Source organism: Onychomys torridus, chromosome 4, assembly GCF_903995425.1.
Source record: "Onychomys torridus chromosome 4, mOncTor1.1, whole genome shotgun sequence".
NCBI lineage: Eukaryota > Metazoa > Chordata > Mammalia > Rodentia > Cricetidae > Onychomys > Onychomys torridus.
This window is the reverse complement of record NC_050446.1, coordinates 69729121-69749755: the sequence shown is the minus strand read 5'-3', so window position 1 is coordinate 69749755 and position 20635 is coordinate 69729121. Positions and strand designations below refer to the sequence as shown.

Below are 20635 nucleotides of genomic sequence, written 5' to 3'. Positions count from 1 at the left end.
TGTTCTTTGTCATAGACTGATAGTACAGGATTCTCATGAGGAATCTTTGAAAAGTATTGAAAACATGACAAAATTAAAGTGAAAGTTATACTTATGATGCAAAGTAAAAAACAAAGGTTTTATTTGTTCCAGATAAATTATCCTAAATATAAACGTCAACCAATTCAATAAAAAAAAAAAAATACTATTTGGGTAAATTTGAAAGACAGGTCCTTGCTTGAAAATCAGGCCAAGAAATTCAAATTAATTAAGGTTTGAGCACTAACAGGAAAGGTGTTTAAATACATGCTAGGAAATAATTGTTTTGAAGGGCCAGAATATAAATATAAACAATTTGTTTAATCTGTCAAAAACCTGCATTTCTTGTGTGGCCTCTTTTCAGATTTTGGTGATTATGTTACAGCAGAAATGTAAGATAAGAATAGAGAGTCTAATTTTGGGGCATATTGTAAAATCAGCAACCCAGTCTACTTTTACTAATACTTTATTAGCATGGCTTATTTGCATGGATGTTTTAACTTCCATGAACAAAAAGCAGATGTTTAAAACCAGATAGCCTAAAAATGCAGTTATAATATTTAAACAGACAGCTTAAGATTCTGTTAAGTATTATTTTAAATGAAAACAAGGACATGATTATAGAAATTACACATAGAATTTCTTATAACTATGAAAGGCTGCATGTTTTAGATGCATCACCAGCACACATTTGAGAGAAGAAATAGGTTTTCATGTTTATATTCAATTGATTTATATATTCTCAAAAGCACATGATATCTGGTAATTTTAAATATATTAATACAATTAGATATAAGTACTTTGAAAAATATTTAATAGAGAGTTTATGTTGCAAAAAATACACATTAAGAATTAATGTAGTAAAATAGAATTTAAGAACATTGGTAGGAAACAGTAAATTTCTTGATATGAAGTTAAAGAACTTCATTTCCACAGTAAAATTGTCCTATTCCTATAAAGATATTTTTATTAATATTAGGTATATAGTGTAAGGATTATTTTAATTAATTAGACAAGATATTTTGAGCTAAATTGTTTTTCACAGAAAGACTATAGTAAACAGAAAAAGATTAGAAAATTTTTCTATTGTAATTCTTACATAAAGTTCTTTCATACAATTACTTTAATTTTTGTTGTTACAGTTAAAGTAAAAGAAAATATGATTGATCTAGTAGAAAAAAGTTTCATAACCCTGAGAGGAAAGTTAGAAGCATAGATAAATATATGAAATCAGTTTCATTTCTCCCTTGTTTCTTGGGCCTTCTTATGAATCAAATACTTAACAGCAAGAGAATGATATATAAAATATGCATCAATTATCTATGTTTTGGTAGTTATTTAAAAATAGAAGGAAAACAGAACTTTGTCTAGTTAAATACTAATTAAAGTGCTAAGTAAAAATTAGAAAAATATAAAATCTAAACTAGTATAACAAACTAAAATTTTAAAGACATATTTATAATTTTTATATTTTAGTATATATATAGTGTAGCATTTGCCGTAATTGTTTACTTAAGTACAAATAGAAATAAGTAAGAAAGCAAATGATGCATAAGGATTTTTCTCATTGTAGCTTGCTAGATGTAAAATATATTAATAAACTAACTGTAACATTAAGTAGGGAATCATTTAAAATAGAATTTGAAGAATTTTACTGACAATGTATTTATATAGCAAGGCTTTGTTGGGGAGGTTTCATCTGTGTTGTAGGATTTCTGAGTTTTGTGATCTGAAATTCATGATATATTTTGAATGCCCTTTCAAATTGCAAAATACTTCAGTGGAAAAAGGAGATATTGAGTCCTTTTTACTTTATAGTTGAGAACAGGAAAAACAACAGACATTTTGGAAGAATGCTGGTTGCGTTTTAGTGCACACATCAAACCCCAGACCATCGCTTAGTCCTTTAGTCAGTTATCAGCTGGGGATGTCAGTTTATACACGGACATCATGGACTTTTTAAGTTATATTGATGATGCATTAATCTCTAACATTTACTTGTTAGTTTTTACTGAAATTATGGCCAAAATATTTGAAGGAAATGCATTTAAAACTTTTTTTAAAATTAAATCCAAACAGACTTTGAAAAAGTTCACTCATGAATAAAATATGCAATTGTGCACTTTCCAGAAAGAATGAATTTTCAGTATATGTTTAAAATCTTATAAGAATGTTTATTTGTTGGGGTTCTTTGGCATTCTAAAGTCAGGGGAAAATGGTATTATGTGCTGTTGTTATTGACAGTCTTTTGTGGAGAAAGGTTGTTAGCAGGTGGGGTTTTCTTCCTAAAATTTTAGCTTCAAATTGAAAATGTAAGTTTTCCACAATTAAGTTTTCTTATTAAGACTCATTTGGAATTCCTTGAAGTTTGTAAGTTAATGTATTTGAAGAAAAATGATTTTATTAAATGGAGAGATTTAGAACATTGTAGCAGCTACAGGATGGTCTTCCTCTTGCAACCCAGAGATCTAGAAAATGTATTTTAAATTAAAATAGTGTTTAGTATAAGATTCTGTGAGCTATAATAATTTAGAAAATGCTAAGAAAATTATAAAGGTTAAAGGGAAAATTAATTGAACCTAAATGTACCCTTGCAATGGTGAGTATTTGACAGTGTGACATCTCTGGAGACTAACAAAAAGTACTCTGCCAGGGATAATGTTCTGGGAAGCTGAGATTGTTTTTATGATAAAGGAAAGAGTCAAGATAGCGTAAATGTGGTTGTTGGTCAAAAATTTCTAAGTTAGTTTCGGATTGTGAGGGTTGAAAGTAGGTGCAACAGTTTGGTTTCAGGATGAGGCAAGGAGCAGGGATCGCCAGCCTTGGAGCCATTACAGGGTTAACAACAGGGCCGCCCGCTGCACTCTGGGAGTTGTAGTCCTTGGGCATTGTGGGAGTTGTCGTAAAAAATCCGCTCTTTTTTGCTGTCATGGCCGCCTCCGAGATGGCTGTAAGCAGTTGTCTGCCTTTCTGAGGGTCTTGGGGGACTCTCTGGCCCGTTAGGACGCCACCAGCAGCCCCCTGGGGTGGCCAAGGGCCTGGCAATCCTGTCCCGGGCATGGACAAGCGTCCTGAGAGGGTCCATGCTGGGTTTGCAGTGTTTCCATGAGCCAGGAGGCCTCTGGGGTCTGTGAACTGCTTGAGGGGTCGCAGGCGGCCACATCCTGGTGGTCTGGCCTTCTGCCTTTGATCTGTCTGTGTGGCCTGTGCCTGGGTGTGTTTTCTTCTGTTATGGTTTTGTTTGGCTTGGTCTTACACTTAGCACACTCTGTGCTAAGTTGCTCAGGACCCTGGTATCCCTGGGCTTTTTTCCTGGGGGTAGTGGGGTTTAGGGAAGAGCCAGAATTTTAGCAAGTGTGTTATGTGGGTGTTGTCTGTCTAGTTTGGTGTGTAAGATATTCCATGAGTTAACAGCGTGGTTGCGGACATGTATTTGGCTGTCTTCTGCTTGTACTGAACTTTGTCCTTGTTTGCAAAATTTGCCTGTCAAGCAGTTCTAGCTTGTGAAATTCTCTTCTGTTGGCATAGGTGTGTTCTTAAATCTGTACAACCCTCCCCCCCTCCAGGAGTGGCTTTCTTTTTAATTGTTTGTGGAAAAGTATATGTACAAAGATGAACTGAAAGCAGATGCTAGGATCATAAGTGCCTTTATCTTTAGGGAGCAAGCCTCGTTGACTTCCCTGGTGCTGAGATACTGTTGGGATTCTTTTGGGGAACCCAGGTTTGGTATTACCTGTGTAATAACATTTGGCTCACAGTGTTCCTTTGCATGTTGAGACTTTGATCTTTGACATTGGGTCCTGTGAACACATGAGGCAAAATGAATCACTGTGTTTTGACATGAAGTGGCATTGTTTCAGAATCTTAGGTTTTAGGATAGCATATGCTTGCTGAGCATGCCAGTACCTGTCTTACCTGTCCATACACATTTGGGTCTCCGTGTTAATGCCAGTATGTAATCTTACATATATTCTGTTTCCATAATCTGGAGTTATCTACCTAATGAGGTATGACTGGTCATGAAAAGCCATTTCTCAGTACCATCAGGAAGTTTTACCACTCACATTTGATGAAGGAATTTGTAATAAGGTTTTGGAACTCTGATATCAAATTTTAAATGTAAAGGCAGTCATGTGACAGGACTTACAGAGAAAGTGAAAAAATACGTTGCATTGTGGTTGATATTTTGTAATATGTAAGAACAGTTCCATTGTTTGTTTTTTGTGTGTGTGTGTGCTAAGTCACATTCGTATGTTGTATAAGAGAGTTTTGATGTGTGTGGTAAGTGAGATTTTCCTAATTCTTATCTTTGCATTTACTCTGTACCTGACCACTTGAATGTAGTAGAAAAAAAGAGAAAGAACCGGTTAGACTTGTATGTGCAAGTCTGTTTAAATGGTTTCAGTTTTGTATCCATAGACTCATGTTGTTCATTGCCTTGCTAGTCAGCCCTAATTTACCCCCCACTTGTTCTGACTGTTGAGATTTAATTCATTTGCCAGTTGAGTAAAGATTGAGAAGTTTCTTTTAAAAAGGCTCGTACTGTCCAGTTGTCCTACTGTGTGTTGTGGCAGAATACACTGATGCTAGCAAACTGGCTCTGTGTCTGGGATGGCCAAACATCCAGAGGCAGTGGGTTTGCAGAGTGAGGGAGGCCTGCTGCCACCTTTTTAAAGGGTTCCTATGAGGAAGAGAGAGGAATAAGGAACTTGTAGATAGAATGATAGGCCTAGCCAATGAGAGGAAAGACAGAAACACAGGATAGCTTTGGGAGGACCTGGATCAATATCCACTGGCCCAGAACTTTATTCAAAAGGGCTATTTATAACAATGCCAAGGGGTGAGGCAAAAGACTTCCCCCTGCTAGATACAATGAAGTGTAGACCCATCCAAACACCTGGTATTCAGGCCTGTGGTCTAATCATCCTCTAATGTCTTATTTTCCTGTATGCACTAGTTTCCATTACTGAGAATAAATGCTTTATTAGTGTATCTCTGGATCCATGAACATTTTTATGTGCATGTATGTGTATGCATGTATGTGTGTGGAGGCCAGAAGTTGATGTAAGATGTCTTCCTCCATCACTTTCTATCTTATATACTTAGGTAGGGTCCCTGACATGAACCTCAGAAGTCCACAGTCTAGCCAGTCAGCATCTCTCAAATTCTCTCTCTGTCCCTAGAGCACTGGACTTATGGATCCCGGAGAATCTAAACTTTGTTCCTCAACTTATATGGCAAACACTGAACCATCTTCCCAGCCCATCTGTGAATATTTGTGTCAAGATCATGTGTGTGGTACCCATTTAGAAATTGATCTTTAGTTTTCATTTATATTATTTGAAAAATAATTGGTCATTGCCATTTATATACTTATATCTGGATTTCTTAAGTTTAACATATTTGGCTTGAAATCTCAATACTTTTGTAAGGGAGAGAGAGAGAGAGAGAGAGAGAGAGAGAGAGAGAGAGAGAGAAGACTCAATGTGCCATAGCACACATGTGGAAGTCAGAGGACAATTTTGTGGAGTCAGTTCTCTTGTTCCACCTTTTTGTGGCTTCCACAGGCTGAGCTCAGGTCATCAGGCTTGTACAGCAAGCATTATACCCAGTGAGACATTTTGCTGGCCTCAGAATGCAATAGTCTGAAAATGGAGTGCGTCTTCAACCCTCTCCCTCTGGAGGATAAGGATACTGAGAAAAGGGATGCAGAACTGTTCAGTGTGGCCTGTGAGCTGCATGCAGCCTTGGATAGCTGTGAATGTGGCCCAACACAAAACTCTAGATTTGTCTTTATGGTGGTGCACACCTTTAATCTCAGCACTCAGGAGGCAGGGGCAGGTGGGTCTTTGTGAGTCTGAGGCAAGCCTGGTCTACAGAGTGAGTTCCAGGACAGCCAGAACTACACGGAAAACCCAAAAACAAACTCAAAGAACATACAAAAAAAAACTCTGTAGATTTCAAATATAAATTATGAGTTTTTGTTTGTTTGTTTTGGTGGGGGGACTCAATTGTGCAGGTCTTTAGCGTGAACTTTGTGGATGGCAGCACTGAATCACATCAGCATGGAAAGTTTGGTCCAGCCTGAAGGTATTTCAATTCTTCCATGCTTTCTTTGATGGATTTTATTTATTGGTTATAGCACATGCATTTCCAGGGCAGAATTCATTAGTTTTTGTCTGCTGGGCATCCTCATCCTCATCCTCATCATTTTATTGTCGGTGTTTCAAGACAGGGTTTTTCTGTGTAGCCTGGCTGTGCTGGTTGTGTTTCTGTGTTTCAGAGATCCACCTGCCTCTGCCTGCCAGTGCTGGGATTAAAGGTGTGCACCGCCACTCTGGCTAAGGCCTTAAATTATTTTTAAAAGACAAAGTATTATGTAATTTTAATGGGCAGAATAGAGCAAACCACCAGTTACCTTCAAAACTACCGAATGTAGGTAGACGCTACTGATTCGTGTTCCCCTTGGGAAGAAAGTGAGGTGGTGGACATAAGTACTACCACTTAAAGGTTTTATATCCTACAGCTTCAAAAACCATCAGAGATCGTTTTGCTTTGTTTCTGCCTAATTGATTTTTTTTCCATTCACCTTTTTCTCTTTGTACACTTGTGTGGTTTGGGAATTTAAATGAGAATTGAGTGTGGTGTCCTGCAGTTGTGATCCAGCTCTCTAGAGGCTGAGGCAGGATGATTGCCACAAGTTTAAGGTCAACCTGGATTACAGGGTGCATCATTGTTACAAAACAACATCAGTTAAGTGATATTTTTATTTTGGATTTTTCTCCTCCCAAATCATGTGCTTTGGCTGCTTAAAAATATTCGTCATAGGAACATGACATTAATAAGGAATCCTTGTCATCTTATATTTTTATACTTAAAAGGCTTTAAGTATTTTATTCTAGGGGAAAAAAATGAGTCAGTGACTTTGTTAGGTCTTACCAGAATTTGGTCTATAAAAAGAAAAGAAAGAAAGAAAATTCAGGATAGAAAGCTGTAGTTTCCTTTTTTGTGGTACAGACTTGGCACTGTGAAGGCAGATGTATGGCTTGCCTTTTTTCAAAGGAAGTCTGGAGACCTGGGGAGATGGCTCGCTTGGAAATGGTCTTTCTGCACAATCAGGAAGGCCTGAGTCCAGATACTAACATCCACATAGAAAGCTGGCCTCAGTAGCACATTTGTAACCCTAGTGCTGGGGTGGTGGAGACCAGCGGATCCCAGGGGCTCACTGACCAGCCAGTTCTATCAGAAATAGTGAACTCCAGGTTTATTGAAAGATCCTACCCTGTCTCACAAAATAAGATGTAAAGTGCTCACGGAGCCTAGCCTTTGTACACATGGACTCATATGGGCAGGTGCACCTATCCACAGGTGCACACATATACACCATACACACATACAAAGGATCTGAAAAGACTCCTTGCCTGACACTTAGGTAATAAGCACATTGTGGAAATTTATCTGGGTGATATAAGAAATCCTTGACTTTAGTCATCGAGACGGCTTAGTGTAGGGGAAGGGCACTTGCCACCAAGCCTGATGATCTGATTTCAGTTCCTGGAGTTCACATTGTGAAAGTGTAGACATGACTCCCAGTTTGTCCTCTGACCTCCACATATGTGCTAAGATATGCACACACACATACATGCTGATAAAAAAAGTAAATTTTTAAACTCTTGAATGGGCCTGGAGCCATAACTCCATGGTTAAGAATAGGCACTGCTTTTGCAGAGGATTGAAGTTCAGTTCTTAGCACCCACAATGGGTCTCATGGAGCCACCTCTAATTCCTTTGCCCTCCATGAGCACCTGCACTTGTGAACACACCATGTAAAGTAAAATTGAAATCCCGAATTCACAGTGGGATAAAGTGGTCCTGTGTGCCTTGCTAATCTAACAGTATTTGTACACTACTTTTGTAGTTTCGTGGAAACCCCTAAGTCTGTATTTCTCCATTTGAAATGGCTTCCATGGAGTTCTGGTTGGGTTTTTGTTTTGTTTTGTTTTTGATGAGAAAGCCATATATTTTCTTCCCCCCCCCCCCCCCTTGACAGGGTTTCTCTATGTAGCTTTGCACCTTTCCTGGAACTCGCTTTGGAGACCGGGCTGGCCTCGAGCTCACAGAGATCTGCCTGCCTCTGCCTCCCTAGTGCTGGGACTAAAGACGTGTGCCACCACTGCCTGTCTGAGAAAGCCAAATATTTTCAATGACATCATATTAAGCGTGGCCAGTTTGTTTCTGTGTGTTTCATTACTGCCCAAAGGTACAGAGTGTGTGCAGTGCATAATGAAAAAGGGCCCGTTGAACTAAAGGGTTAAAATGAAGACAGTGATTGTAAACTATTCTGTACCCTTGGCTAGAATTATTTTCTGTGGGTCTGGAGAGATGGCTCAGAGGTAAAACACTCACCTCCTTTCAAAACACTGGAGCTTGGTTCCCAGCATTCACACTGGGCAGCTCACAAGCACAGCAGCTGTAGCTCCAGAGGACCAGCTGCCCTCCTGTGACCTCTGCAGACAAACACACAAATAAATAATTTTTTTTAAAAAAAATGAATTGCTCTCTGGTAAATTTTCTATTTTAATATCTCATAATGAACTTAATTTTTAAATATTTATGTAGTGACCTATTCCCAGGTAAGATCCTATATAGTTCATCATTATTATTTATTTCAAACTAATGTAAAACTATTATTGTGTATGGCATGTGAGTGGATGAAGGCTCATGTGTGCTGCGGTGTGCATGTGGAATTCAGAGTACAATTTTTAGGAACTAGTTCTCTGTCTAGTATGTTACGAGAAGATCTCCCTGTGTTTCTGCTGTGCTGTGTTCTCCAGGATAGCTGACACCCTGCAGATTCTTGGAGGAAGATTTTATATCTTGTAACAGATAACAATATGAAAGATTATATTTTGCCTCTAAATTTGACAAATAACTAGTATTTGCAAGAGACAAAGAATGCCAAGGTCATAAAAATAACTAAATAAAAGTCCCCATAGGACAACTGTCCAAGATTATAAATAGGCAGTTTTTAGAAGAGTAAGTTTAATGAGCTAAGAACATAAAAATATGTGCTCATACTCATTAGTAACCAGAGGAACCCCAATTAAAATGACAATATTCTTTATACCCAGTAGACTAAAAAATTAGGAAGATGAATGATGGAAAGTCTTAGGGATTATGAGTAAAGTGGTAAAGCCATTCTGAAGACAACAGAATGTAATTCAATGGACACACATATTGCTTCTAGGTGTAAATGCATAAAGAAACAAATACAGCTGGGTGGTGGTGGCTCACACCTTTAATCCCAAGACTTGAGAGTCAGAAGTAGGTGGTCTCTGAATTAGAGGCCAGCCTGGTCTACAGGACAACCAGGGCTACACAGAGAAACCATCTCAACAAAAACAAAAGCAACAAACAAACAAACAAACAAAAAACCAGAAAGGGAAGCAAATCAAATGATAACCATCATGGTATTGATAGCAGAGGCTTAAATCCAACATGGCATCCATCACTGTGGAGTTATATAGATGTAATATTGTGGATGTGAGGCCATGCAGCTGGTAAAAGCAAAAGAGGACCCCATATATTAACAATATGTGGTCTTTCAGAAATATTAGGAATAGAAAAATGGCTCAGTGGTTAAGAGTACTGACTACTCTTCCCAGCACCCACATGTCAGCCCAAAACTGTCTACTGCCTGCAACTCCACGGATTCAACACTTTCTTCTGGCTTCTGCAGATTCTTACACACATGTGGTGTAAATACATCATTCAGGCACACACATATAAATAAGGTAAATATTTTAAAATATAGTGCCTAGCAGAAATAATAAACAGTAGAACCTATTGTTTTATACTGTCAGTGTAGATTTTAAATGTACATAAAGTGAATGTTCTAGTAGATACATCAGACACATTGGAACAGGTACATAAAGGCCCATGGACAGCTAATGAAGGAAAAGCATGGTCAAAGATGCTCATTCTATTCAATGTGAAAATTGCTATGACCTTTACTGAGGGTTGTATCACTGTCTTTTAAGATGCTCATGTTCTCACAAGAAACAAAAACCACTAAAATGGTGCCACTGAAAATATAAAATTCTCAGATCAAATAGAAGAAATTATCCCCATGACTTGTACAGCGAAGCTGCAAACTTGCTGAGAAGAGTGAGAATGCACACATAAGGAAAGAAAGACCCACTGTCACAGACTAAGACTCAGCGTGCGAAGGTTTCAGCTGTCTTCACATGAATCTACAAAAGCCCACACACAGTCCCAACCAAAACACCTCAAGCTCCAATATTTTTATGAAATAAAATAGTTGATTCTAAAATATGTGTGGAAATTCAAAAGTCCCTCTAGAGCAGCCAAGACAAGAGCAACAAGTTGGAGGGTTTAATAACGTTACCTGGTTTTAAGATTCCCTTTGAAACGGAAGTAATTAAGGCCTGGTTTCTTACAGGATGGTGAATGTATAAATCAATGGGTCATTACAAAATGGAGGTAGACACATAACACCAAGGGATTTCCAATAAAAATGTGAAGGCAAGTCGGTAAGGGAAGATTTTTTTTTTTTTTTTTTAAACAAATGCTGCTAGAAGAGGTTGGTCCACATGAAAAAGATCCCTTTCCTGTGCCCTGTACTGTATTCACAGATTAACTTGAAATGGTCATACACCTAAATTGTAAGAGCTGAAAAAAAAATTAAATCTGTGAACTTAAATGATGCAAGATTCTCTTCAATAAAACATAGAAAGTAGGAATTCTAGCAAAAAATAAGTTAGACTTCATCAAAGTTGAAAAACATTCAAAATTGAGGCTGGAGAGAAGGCTCGGCAGTTGGGAGCACTGGCTTTTCCGGAGGTCCTGGGTTCAAATACTAGTACTCACAGCTGTCCGTAACTCCAGGGTTTCTGACACCCTCACACAGTCATACATGCAGGCAAAACACCAATGAACATTAAAAAGAAACAATCAAAATGATGTTTTGATTATGCTCTGTTAAGAATATGAAAGGCAAACAAACCACACATGGAAAAATACCTGATAAGGAACTGCTGTCCAGACTGTGAGAGCCAAAGGAGGTTGATAGAGAACCGTTCTCCAGACACGACAGGGTAGTTGCAGTATGAACTCAGGGATTGTGACAGCATTCAGACACCTGCTCCAGCTCAAGCCAGACAAAATCCCAGCGTAGAGAGGGAGGTGGGTGGGATAGCCTGCCATGAGCTAAGGAGGTGTTGGTACTTGATAGCTGCTAGAATAGAATGAATTACCTTCTTTCCTTCCTTCCTTCCTTCCTTCCTTCCTCCCTCCCTCCCTCCCTCCCTCCCTCCCTCCCTTCCTTCCTTTCTTTTTTCCATTCTTCTTTTTTTTCTTTCTTCCTTTTGGATTTTTTTTTTTTTTTTTTTTTGCAGACAGGGTCTCTCTACTATGTAGTTCTGGCTATCCTGAAACTTGTTATGTAGACCAGGCTGGCCTCAAACTCACAGAGATCAGAGATCCATCTGCCCAGCTTCGAGAGTCAGTGTTCTTGAATGGTGTGACTACACATCAGGGTGTGCCTGCTTTCAAGAATGATTGGCCAACACAAATTGGATTTGATGGGTTTAAAAAAGGGAAACTGAGGATGGGTAGGGAGGTAAGGGTAGCTCTGGGAGATGGGGTGAATTCAAGCAAGATGCATTATATGAAATTCTCAAAGAATGATAAAAAATAATTTTAAAATATTCTAAAACAAAAACTTCTTTCCAGAGTGTATAAGGGACTTATAATTCATTAATGAAACAGTCCAATAAAACAGCAAAAGGTCTTGTGTGACGGTGCACACCTTTAGTTCCAGCACTTGGGAGGCACAAACAGGCAGATCTGCCTGAGATTGAAGCCTGCTGGGCTTCCAGGCCAGCCAGGGCTGCACAGTAAGACCCTGCTTGGATACAAATGAGCCGAAGATGTCTTCTTTTCCCTTGATAATCCCCAAAGTCTTCAAGTCTTGTATTATTTGAACAATTCACAAGGATAAGTAGATTTCATATGTGTACATTAAAAGATGCTTGGGGTTGGGGATTTAGCTCAATGGTAGAGCACTTGCCTAGCAAGCACAAGGCCCTGGGTTGGGTCCTCAGCTACGGGGGGAAAAATGCTCATTTTTATAGTAACCTTAATTAGATCACATTGAAATACTACACAGCAATCAGACAAGACAGCACCAAGTAGCATGTATGTGGAGTGACTGTAGCAGGACACCAACACTTTACAGACACTTGGCAGTTTCTTATAAGACTAAACACTATAGACACCCCTCCCCCACCCCCCCCCCCACCCCTGGCCTTTCAGTGTTACTGAAAGGAATTAAAAGTTTTGTTTATCCTTTGAAATAGGCTGGCTGGCCAGTGAGCTTCAGGGACATGTCTGTCTCCACCAGCAGCCCTTAGGTTTCAAATTCCAGATGTGCACCATGTGTGGGGGGATTGCTTCTTCTGTGTGTTCTGGGGTATGAATCCCAGTGCTCATGCTTGTCAAGCAGGTACATCTCTAAGCCTTCTCCCAAGAACCTAGTTTCTGCTTTTCTATTTATTTTCAAACTGGCAGAGACTAATAAACAATTTATTCTCTCATTAATAAATAAGGAATAAGTGGGATTTTGTAATAATATATAAATATTTAAAGATACGGCACATCAATATATAATTTTCTTCCCATGGGAAATGAATGAGATTAAAATTTTAGACCCAAGTTCTTTTGCAACAAGATCACTAATTTCCTTTATTATAAAATCAATTTTAATATATACAAAATTTTAATTGATGTCATACGTTTTAATCTCAGCATTCAGGAAGCAGAGGCAGGTGTATCTCTGTGAGTTCAAGGCCAGCCTGGTCTACAAAGTGAGTTTCAGGCTAGCCAGGGCTACATAGTAAGAACATCTCAAAAAGAAAAATTCTCCCTTTTAGATTAAGACTTGATTTATGTCTCAAAGTAGAGTGGATATGAAGTTTGAACAAGAGCAGAGTTGTGATTAAATTTAAACATGGAGCCAACATAGATTCCCGGGGGAATGTAATGGACCAGGTGCCACATCCAGTGTGCAGGTAAATGTTCCCATCTATTGGCTAAGCTACTCCTGAGTAGGCATTCGTAAGGATCATTGAATGTTCTCACCAACAAGCAGGGAAAGAAAGGAGCTATCTGCATGGGGTTTGAACATCCAGTCCATGTGCAATAAAAGCCTGGGAAGTTCAGGGACTATGAACTATGAGCTCAGAGTCAACAAGTCTGATGATGCCTCTCTAACACTGACAGACCCTAGAACAGCAAGAAGGAATCTAAATGGCATCAGAAATATTAAAACAAATGGCCATGGTTTTTAGTATCAGCTACATTTTTTTTTTGAAACTAAGAATTATTGCTGGTAGATTTTAAATTTTTTATTATTTTCTCGTGTGTATGTATGTGTGCGGCATGTGTATGCTTTTTAGATAGGTGCTGGGAATTTGAACTCATTCCTTACGCTTGTGCAGCAGGCATGCCTGCCCACTGAGCTGTGTTTTCTGTGTACTTGCAAACTGTATTCAAACTTATGATCTGTCCACAATCTCTGTTTTTACCCCCTCTATAAATTTGCAGTGAATTCGACTTCTATAAAACAGTGCTTTTTCATATGTTAAGACCAGCTTATCTCACCTCTTCTATGAATAAGAAATAGTCTTTGGAAAGCAAGTCTTTTTTTGAACATTAACATTTAAATGATTAAAATATCCCATTCATGAAATGATAAATGAGTAGCTTATTCAGAAGGACTTGGTGAAAACATTGACATTAGGCCTTTTGCTCTTCCTATAAATCAGACCAAAACTAGGCCCATGACATAGGACTTTACCAAAGACTGATCATCCATAGCCTTAATACACACATATGATATACAAGGATAATGAGGTATGTAACTAGTCACCAATAAGATAATTCCCAAGCACTGTCTGAGATGGCATCTAGGTTGGAAATAGAAACCAGTTCCCTAGAATTATTTAAGTATTGGTAAGGCAGTTTCTTTAGGGGCTGGGGAGATGGTTCAGTGGTGTAAGCAGGAAGACCTGAGTTTTGATCCTCAGCACCCACATAAATACTTAGCGGGTGTGGTGGCCAGCTTTGAATCTCAGTGTGTGGGAAGTGTAAACAGAGAATCTCTGGAGCAAGCAGGCTGGCTAGACAGGCTAAATCAGTGAGCTCTGGGTTCAAGTGAGAGACCCTGCCTCAATATATAGGGTGGAGTGTGATCAAGGAGAACACCTGATATAGTCCTCTGGCCTCCACACATGCACACACATGTGCATATATAATACACACATAAACGTGGGGCAAAAGAAATTTCTCCCTGACTGAGCCTGTAGTTATACGGTTTTGTTTTGGTTTTGGTTTTTCAAGACAGGGTTTCCTCTGTGTAGCTTTGCACCCTTCCTGGAACTCGCTTTGGAGACCAGGCTGGCCTCGAACTCACAGAGATCTGCCTGGCTCCGCCTCCCGAGTGTTGGGATTACAGGCGTGCACCACCACCACCCAGCTTATACAGTTTTATTTCCAGGTGTTTAACAGATACTGTCCATGTGCTATTGTTTATTCTTTCCTTATGAGTTTGTGTAACATGGGTGTTCCAAAGCCACGAGCAGGTTTCCCACTGGAGTCAACTCAGTCAAGCCCTAGAAACTGCATGGTGGCTCACAACTATCTGTAACCAGTTCCAGAGGATCAATACTCTCTTCTGACCTCCTAGTGCACCAAGCACAGACATGGCACACATTCATATGTGCAGGCAAAACCACTCATACCCATAAAAATGAATTTTAAATAATTGTGTGTTTTTTTTAAACAAAAAAGAACCTTGTCACAGAATGGAATTAGGGGACCTCATAGAAAGGGCCCTATGATTTGAGTACACATAAACACACACAACATTCAACACTATTGTTGTTATAGATGATCATAGATGTGTGGCTTAAACCAACATCACACAATGTTTATTACAGGTCTAGAGACTAGAAACCCAGTATGGGTCTTATTAGACTTAACTGAAGGAATCTGGGCTTCATTTCTCCTTGCAGGCTCTAGGAGAGTTCTTTTTTTTTTTTTAACCTCTTACAGCTTAAAGCTGAAGGATTCCCATAATATGTTGGCTCATGGATCCCTTCTATATCCTCAAAACCAGCAGCATTGCACCTCTCTGGACATTCTGCTGTCACGTCTTCTGTTCTGACCCAAACTAGGAAAGGTTCTCTAATCTGAGGACCTGTAGCATTAGATTAGGTCTACCTGAATAACCTAATAGAACTGGATAATTACAAAAATAAGACCATTTTGTCGTCTTAAGTCTATTATCTAATAACAACACCTTATATACAGGGGTTAGAGGTTAGGACATGGATATTTGGGGGGTAATTATTCTGCCTGACATGGAAAACAACGAATACATAATAAACTTTTAAAATTTATATAAAATTTCTCCAAATGTTAAAAATAAAGGAATCTATACAATGTATCAGTGTATCACTAAGCAAATGCAATCATTTTAGAGAGAATAAAGGTTTTAAAAATATGCATATTGAGGGGCTGGAGAGGTGGCTCAGAGGTTAAGAGCACTGGCTGCTCTTCCCAAGGTCCGGAGTTCAATTCTCAGCAACCACATGGTGGCTCACAACCATCTGTAATGAGATCTGGTGCCCTCTTCTGGCCTGCAGGCAGAACACTATATACATAATAAATAAATAAATCTTTGAATATGTATATATATATATTGATAATATATTTCTGGAGGGATCATTCCCCAGATTTAATGAGGGAATTAGAGTCCCAAACTGTCTCAGTCCATTTTGTCACTAAGTGACTGAGGTTGGGTGCTTTATAGAGAAAAGAGGTTTATTTTGGCCCCCAATTCTGAATGCTAGGTGAGGTGACCGTGTATGATAGGGATCTCAAGCTGTCATCTCCATATGTTAGTGCAAACATACCAGCAGGGGCACAAGTGGAAGATCACATAGCAAGAGATGAAGGGATTATAAAACTGGACCAAGCTGGGGTGGTAGTGGCGCACGCCTTTAATCCCAGCACTCGGGAGACAGAGGCAAGCGGATCTCTGTGAGTTCAAGGCCAGCCTGGGCCTCAGAGTGAGTTCCAGGAAAGGCGCAAAGCTACACAGAGAATCCCTGTCTCAAAAAACCAAAAAAAACAAGCAGAAAAAAAAAAAAAAGACTGGACCAAGTAAAGAGATATTCAACTTTATAGTCCACTGTCATGGTAACACTCCTGCTTCCCATGGCTGTCTGGCTGTCTCTGGCTGTTTTATGTTTGTATGTTTGTTTGCTTGTTTTGTTTCTTGAGACAAGATTTCTCTGTATAACAGCCCTGGTTGTCCTGGAAGTCACTCTGTAGACAAGGCTGGCCTCAAATTCAGAGATTTGCCTACCTGTGCCTCTCTAGAGCTATGACTAAAAGTATGTGCCACCACACCCAGACCAACCCAGTCTCTTGAGACTTAATCTACTTCCTAGACACAGGTATTGATTCATCCTAAGGGGAGTGCCCTCAAAAAAAAAAATTTCACTAGCTCTCAGCACCATTACACTGAGATGAAGTTGTCTGCATAGAACATTTTGGGCCAAACTCTATCTAAACAATGGCAGTAGCTGTAGCCAACAACATAACTCTCAGAAGCATCATGTAAAGTGAAAATACAAGGCTTTGGGGCTGGGTAGATAGCTCCCTGGGAAAGTGTTGACCTAGCATGCTTGAAGCCTTGGGTTTGTTCATCTCCAGGACTTCCCCAGAAGATCCAGAGGACTACCCACATTTGTATCTGAAGTCCGTGTATGAGTTCCTGAGGACTGCTGTAATAAATCACTACAAACCGCTTGGCTTTTGTTGTGTGGGTTTCCTGAGGAGCTGCAAAACAAAACAACAACAACAGCTTCTATGTACCCCAGATCTGAACTGCAAAGGCAGACCATAGAAAGACTCTAACCAGTCCAGGTTGGTGGAATACAAGAATTTATTAGGATTATGTAACTTGAATATTAAATGGTCTTTTCATAAAAACCCCAGACCAGATATTGGGGTGAAAGCTGAAAGATTAGAGAAGTAGAGAAAGCCACAGCTACCCCCTCTTACCTCACCAACTCCTCAGTCTGAAAGAGCCTCTAGCTTAAAGGGAAGCTTCTGCTGAAAAACCTTTATTTCCTGTCTCCCCACTCCTTATAAACCTTTCTCCGCCCATCCATCACTTTGTGGAATTAAGGGTGTGTATACTCCCCATTACTGTGATTAAAAGTGTGTACCCCCCACTGCCTGGCTCTGTTTTCTCTCCCAGACTAAGTCAATCTCATGTAGTCCAGGGTGGCTTTGAACTCACAGAGATCCAGATGGATCTCTGCCTCCTGAGTACTAGGATTGTGTGCCACCACTCCCTGGCATTTATGTTTAATCTAGTGGCTTATTCGGTCCTCTGATCTTCAGGCAGAGGACAAAGATTTTATTAGAGTACACAATATATCACCACAAGATTACTTTCAGAAGCATGAATGGCTAATAGGCAGCTACACCACTAAAAGGTTCTTGCTCCTGGCTCACCAAGTTACTATTTCATATTTAAGTCTACAGAGAATTAATGTAAACTTGGGTTTTGAACTCTATCTACTATTAAAGCAGTAGATGTGACTACAAGCTTGGGCACTGTAAGGCAGATGATGTCTGACTCTAGGATTGTGTGTCTTATGTTATCTGTTCCCTCCTTGTCTATATCAGAGATTCTGGTGATCTCTGCAGTGACTTCTCCAACTTTGGGAAGACTTACTTGTTGTCTACAGTTGGGTACATGGAACAGCTATAAATGATGGTTTGCTGCAAGATGGAGTTATTCTGGCTAGGCTTTGGAGGATTAGTTCCATTATGTTACCAGAGTGTTCCTATCAGAGTACCTGGGGCCTGGCCTCCACAACAAAGTAAGGATCAACAAACCCATCTATCATCAATACTCCAATTAAAGAGACAAGTAATCATGAAAAGCAGAGAAGAAATTATTCATTAGATGTGGTAATATCTGAAAGAGGGACAAAGTGGTCTAGTTGACCCTCCAAGTCCATTTTTGGGGTCTTGAGGGTTAGGTTTATATCAAAGGCAAGGAGTATGAATAACTAGGCTGTTCAAGTCAAGGCATGGGCCTACCCATTGTTGACCCATCCTTGTCTCTACTCTCTACTCCAGTCTCTTGCAAAGTTGTTTGGCAAGTTGTCAGGAGACAAATTCCCTCCTGATTGGCTTCACACTTCAGCCAGTTCTTTCTAGCTGATGTTCTAGGGGTGCCCCCGATTTCTTGGTGACTATTGTTTCAACAGTCAATAGTTACAATAGAGCATTGTTCCACAGTCTGTTAGGCAAGAGAAGGGCACACATGTCTTTTTAAAGTACCTTCATTCCTGTCAAGAGAGATATAACTTTAAGGAGTAGACATTTCTTGGGCCAGGGAGATGAGTCAGTGGGTGAAGTGCTTACTGTCCAAGCATGGGAACTCAGTTCAGATTCCTAGTACCCATGTAAAAGCTGGGTGCTGTGGCACATGCCTGTAACTTTAGCACAGGGGAGTGTAGTCAGGCACATTGTTAGAGCTCATTAGCCAGCCATATATCCAAATTTGTGAACCCCAGATTCTGTAAGAGATCCTGCCTCAAAAACTAAGCTGAAGAACAGTGGAGGATGCCACTTGATAATGACCTTTGACTTCCACACATATACACATACACATGCATAACACACACACACACACACACACACACACACACACACACACACACACACACACAGGAGGGGGGATATATTCTCAGTTCTGAATCCAACTTTGCCAAATCAGGATGTTGGCAGTGCTGCCTTGTATCTGGATGCTCTAGTGATGGCTCTTTGCTTCTTCCTAGCTTTTGTAGTTGTCAGCAACCTTCAGCCTCCCCCTGCTTGAGTCTGCATCACTGTACTCACCCCCTATTGTCACTTGGCTTTTTTCTCTCTACCTTTCTGTATGGCTATCCATCTGACTTTCTCCACGGGGGATAATTGGATTAAAAGCCACCCCCACCCCGGTGAAACTCATCATCGCTTCTTTATATTCCCAAAGACCCTTTGCCAAATAGGAACGCCTTTGACAGGTTGGAGGGTGGCTAGGTCCCCTGAGGAGACACACTGCAACCCATGACAGGATTTTGGGGGACAGATGGTGAGATTTGCTTGCTGGGGATCTATTATGGAGTACTCTAGGGACAGCATTTGTAAGAGAGTGAGGGAAGAAGGGTTAAGCCCAAGAGGTTGAACTGAGACCATTTACAATTGAGGCCCTCAGGGAGCTGGGGATTTAGTTTAGTGGTAGAGTGCTTGGGTTGGGTCCTCAGCTCTGGCAACAAACAAACAAACAAAACAAAACAAAACAACAATTGAGGCCTCAGGCAATGTTGCAGGAGTGCTGAAGCTGGGGCTTTTCAGAGATAAAGTAAATGGCCCAGGCTTTTGTATGTCTCTACCTACTAGTCATGAAGTGCAAGTTCCCATTGCGGAGGAGGTGAAGTAGCTCCCCTGACCAAGGGTCATGCTCACAGAGGGACACAGCTGCCAGCCTTCAACAACCAGCACTCTGGCTAATGGGAGAGTAAATGTCATAGTTCTGTAAGGAAGATCTGAACTGATGCCCCAGCATCCACTAAATGATGCTTACGAAGCCGAGCTTAAAAATAAGACAAATTAAACACTATTATAGGTATCTGTATATCTGCATATCTAGACATTTAAATATATATATATGTTTGTGATAAATGTGTGTTTAGGACAGTTCTTGGGTGTTTAGTTTGTTGTTTTCTATTACATTTGACTTTATAACCAACATTTTTTGTTTGTTTCTTTGTTTGTTTATTTGAGACAGAGTCCTACTATCTAGTTCAAGCTGTCTTCGAACTCTGGATCCTCCTGTCTCAACCTCCTAAGTGCTGTGGAAACACTACCATGCCCATTTATAACTAATTTGTATTTTGTATAGTCTTTTTGTGTGCATCAAATATATTTACCAAGAAAATAATGAGGAAAAAAATTAGGCAAAAGCAATAGAAATCAAATTAACTAGATTCTTTTGGAGGGGAAAAAAACAACCCATAAGCAAAAATAGCAAATGCTGAATCCATTGCAAGCACATGCATTCAGGTGGAAAACAAACAAACAAACAAACAAACAAACAAAACAACCCACATGAAGGTGTTCCTCTGTATCCTTTCCTTTGTGTTTGCTTTCGGAACTGCCCTAATATTTGCAGGTTTTGTCTGGCAGCAAGACATTGCTAAAACATCCCTGTTGGCTTCCCTTTTACCCAGTTGGAGCTGACTTACTTGTAGCTCTGATTGTTTTTTAAAGGTGAAAGTACCCGGGGTAAGATAGCTGGAGTGATTACTAGGTCTGGTGATACAATGAAGTAAAGCAGTTACTGGGGCAGGGCCGATGGGTCAAGATATATCAGCTACCGACCAGGAAGGGCACTAAATGGCTTGGCATACTTTTCTGGTTTTTATAAATCTCTGTGAGTCTGGGAATTGAAAAAATAAGAGAG

General features: G+C 39.7%; 1 long non-coding RNA gene across 2 annotated transcripts in view; it reads left to right on the top strand.

Annotated features, from left to right (window-relative positions):
- Window positions 1-20635, top strand: part of LOC118581215 — an 85491-nt gene that overhangs the window by 63455 nt on the left and 1401 nt on the right. The gene's annotated exons all lie outside the window — the stretch shown is intronic.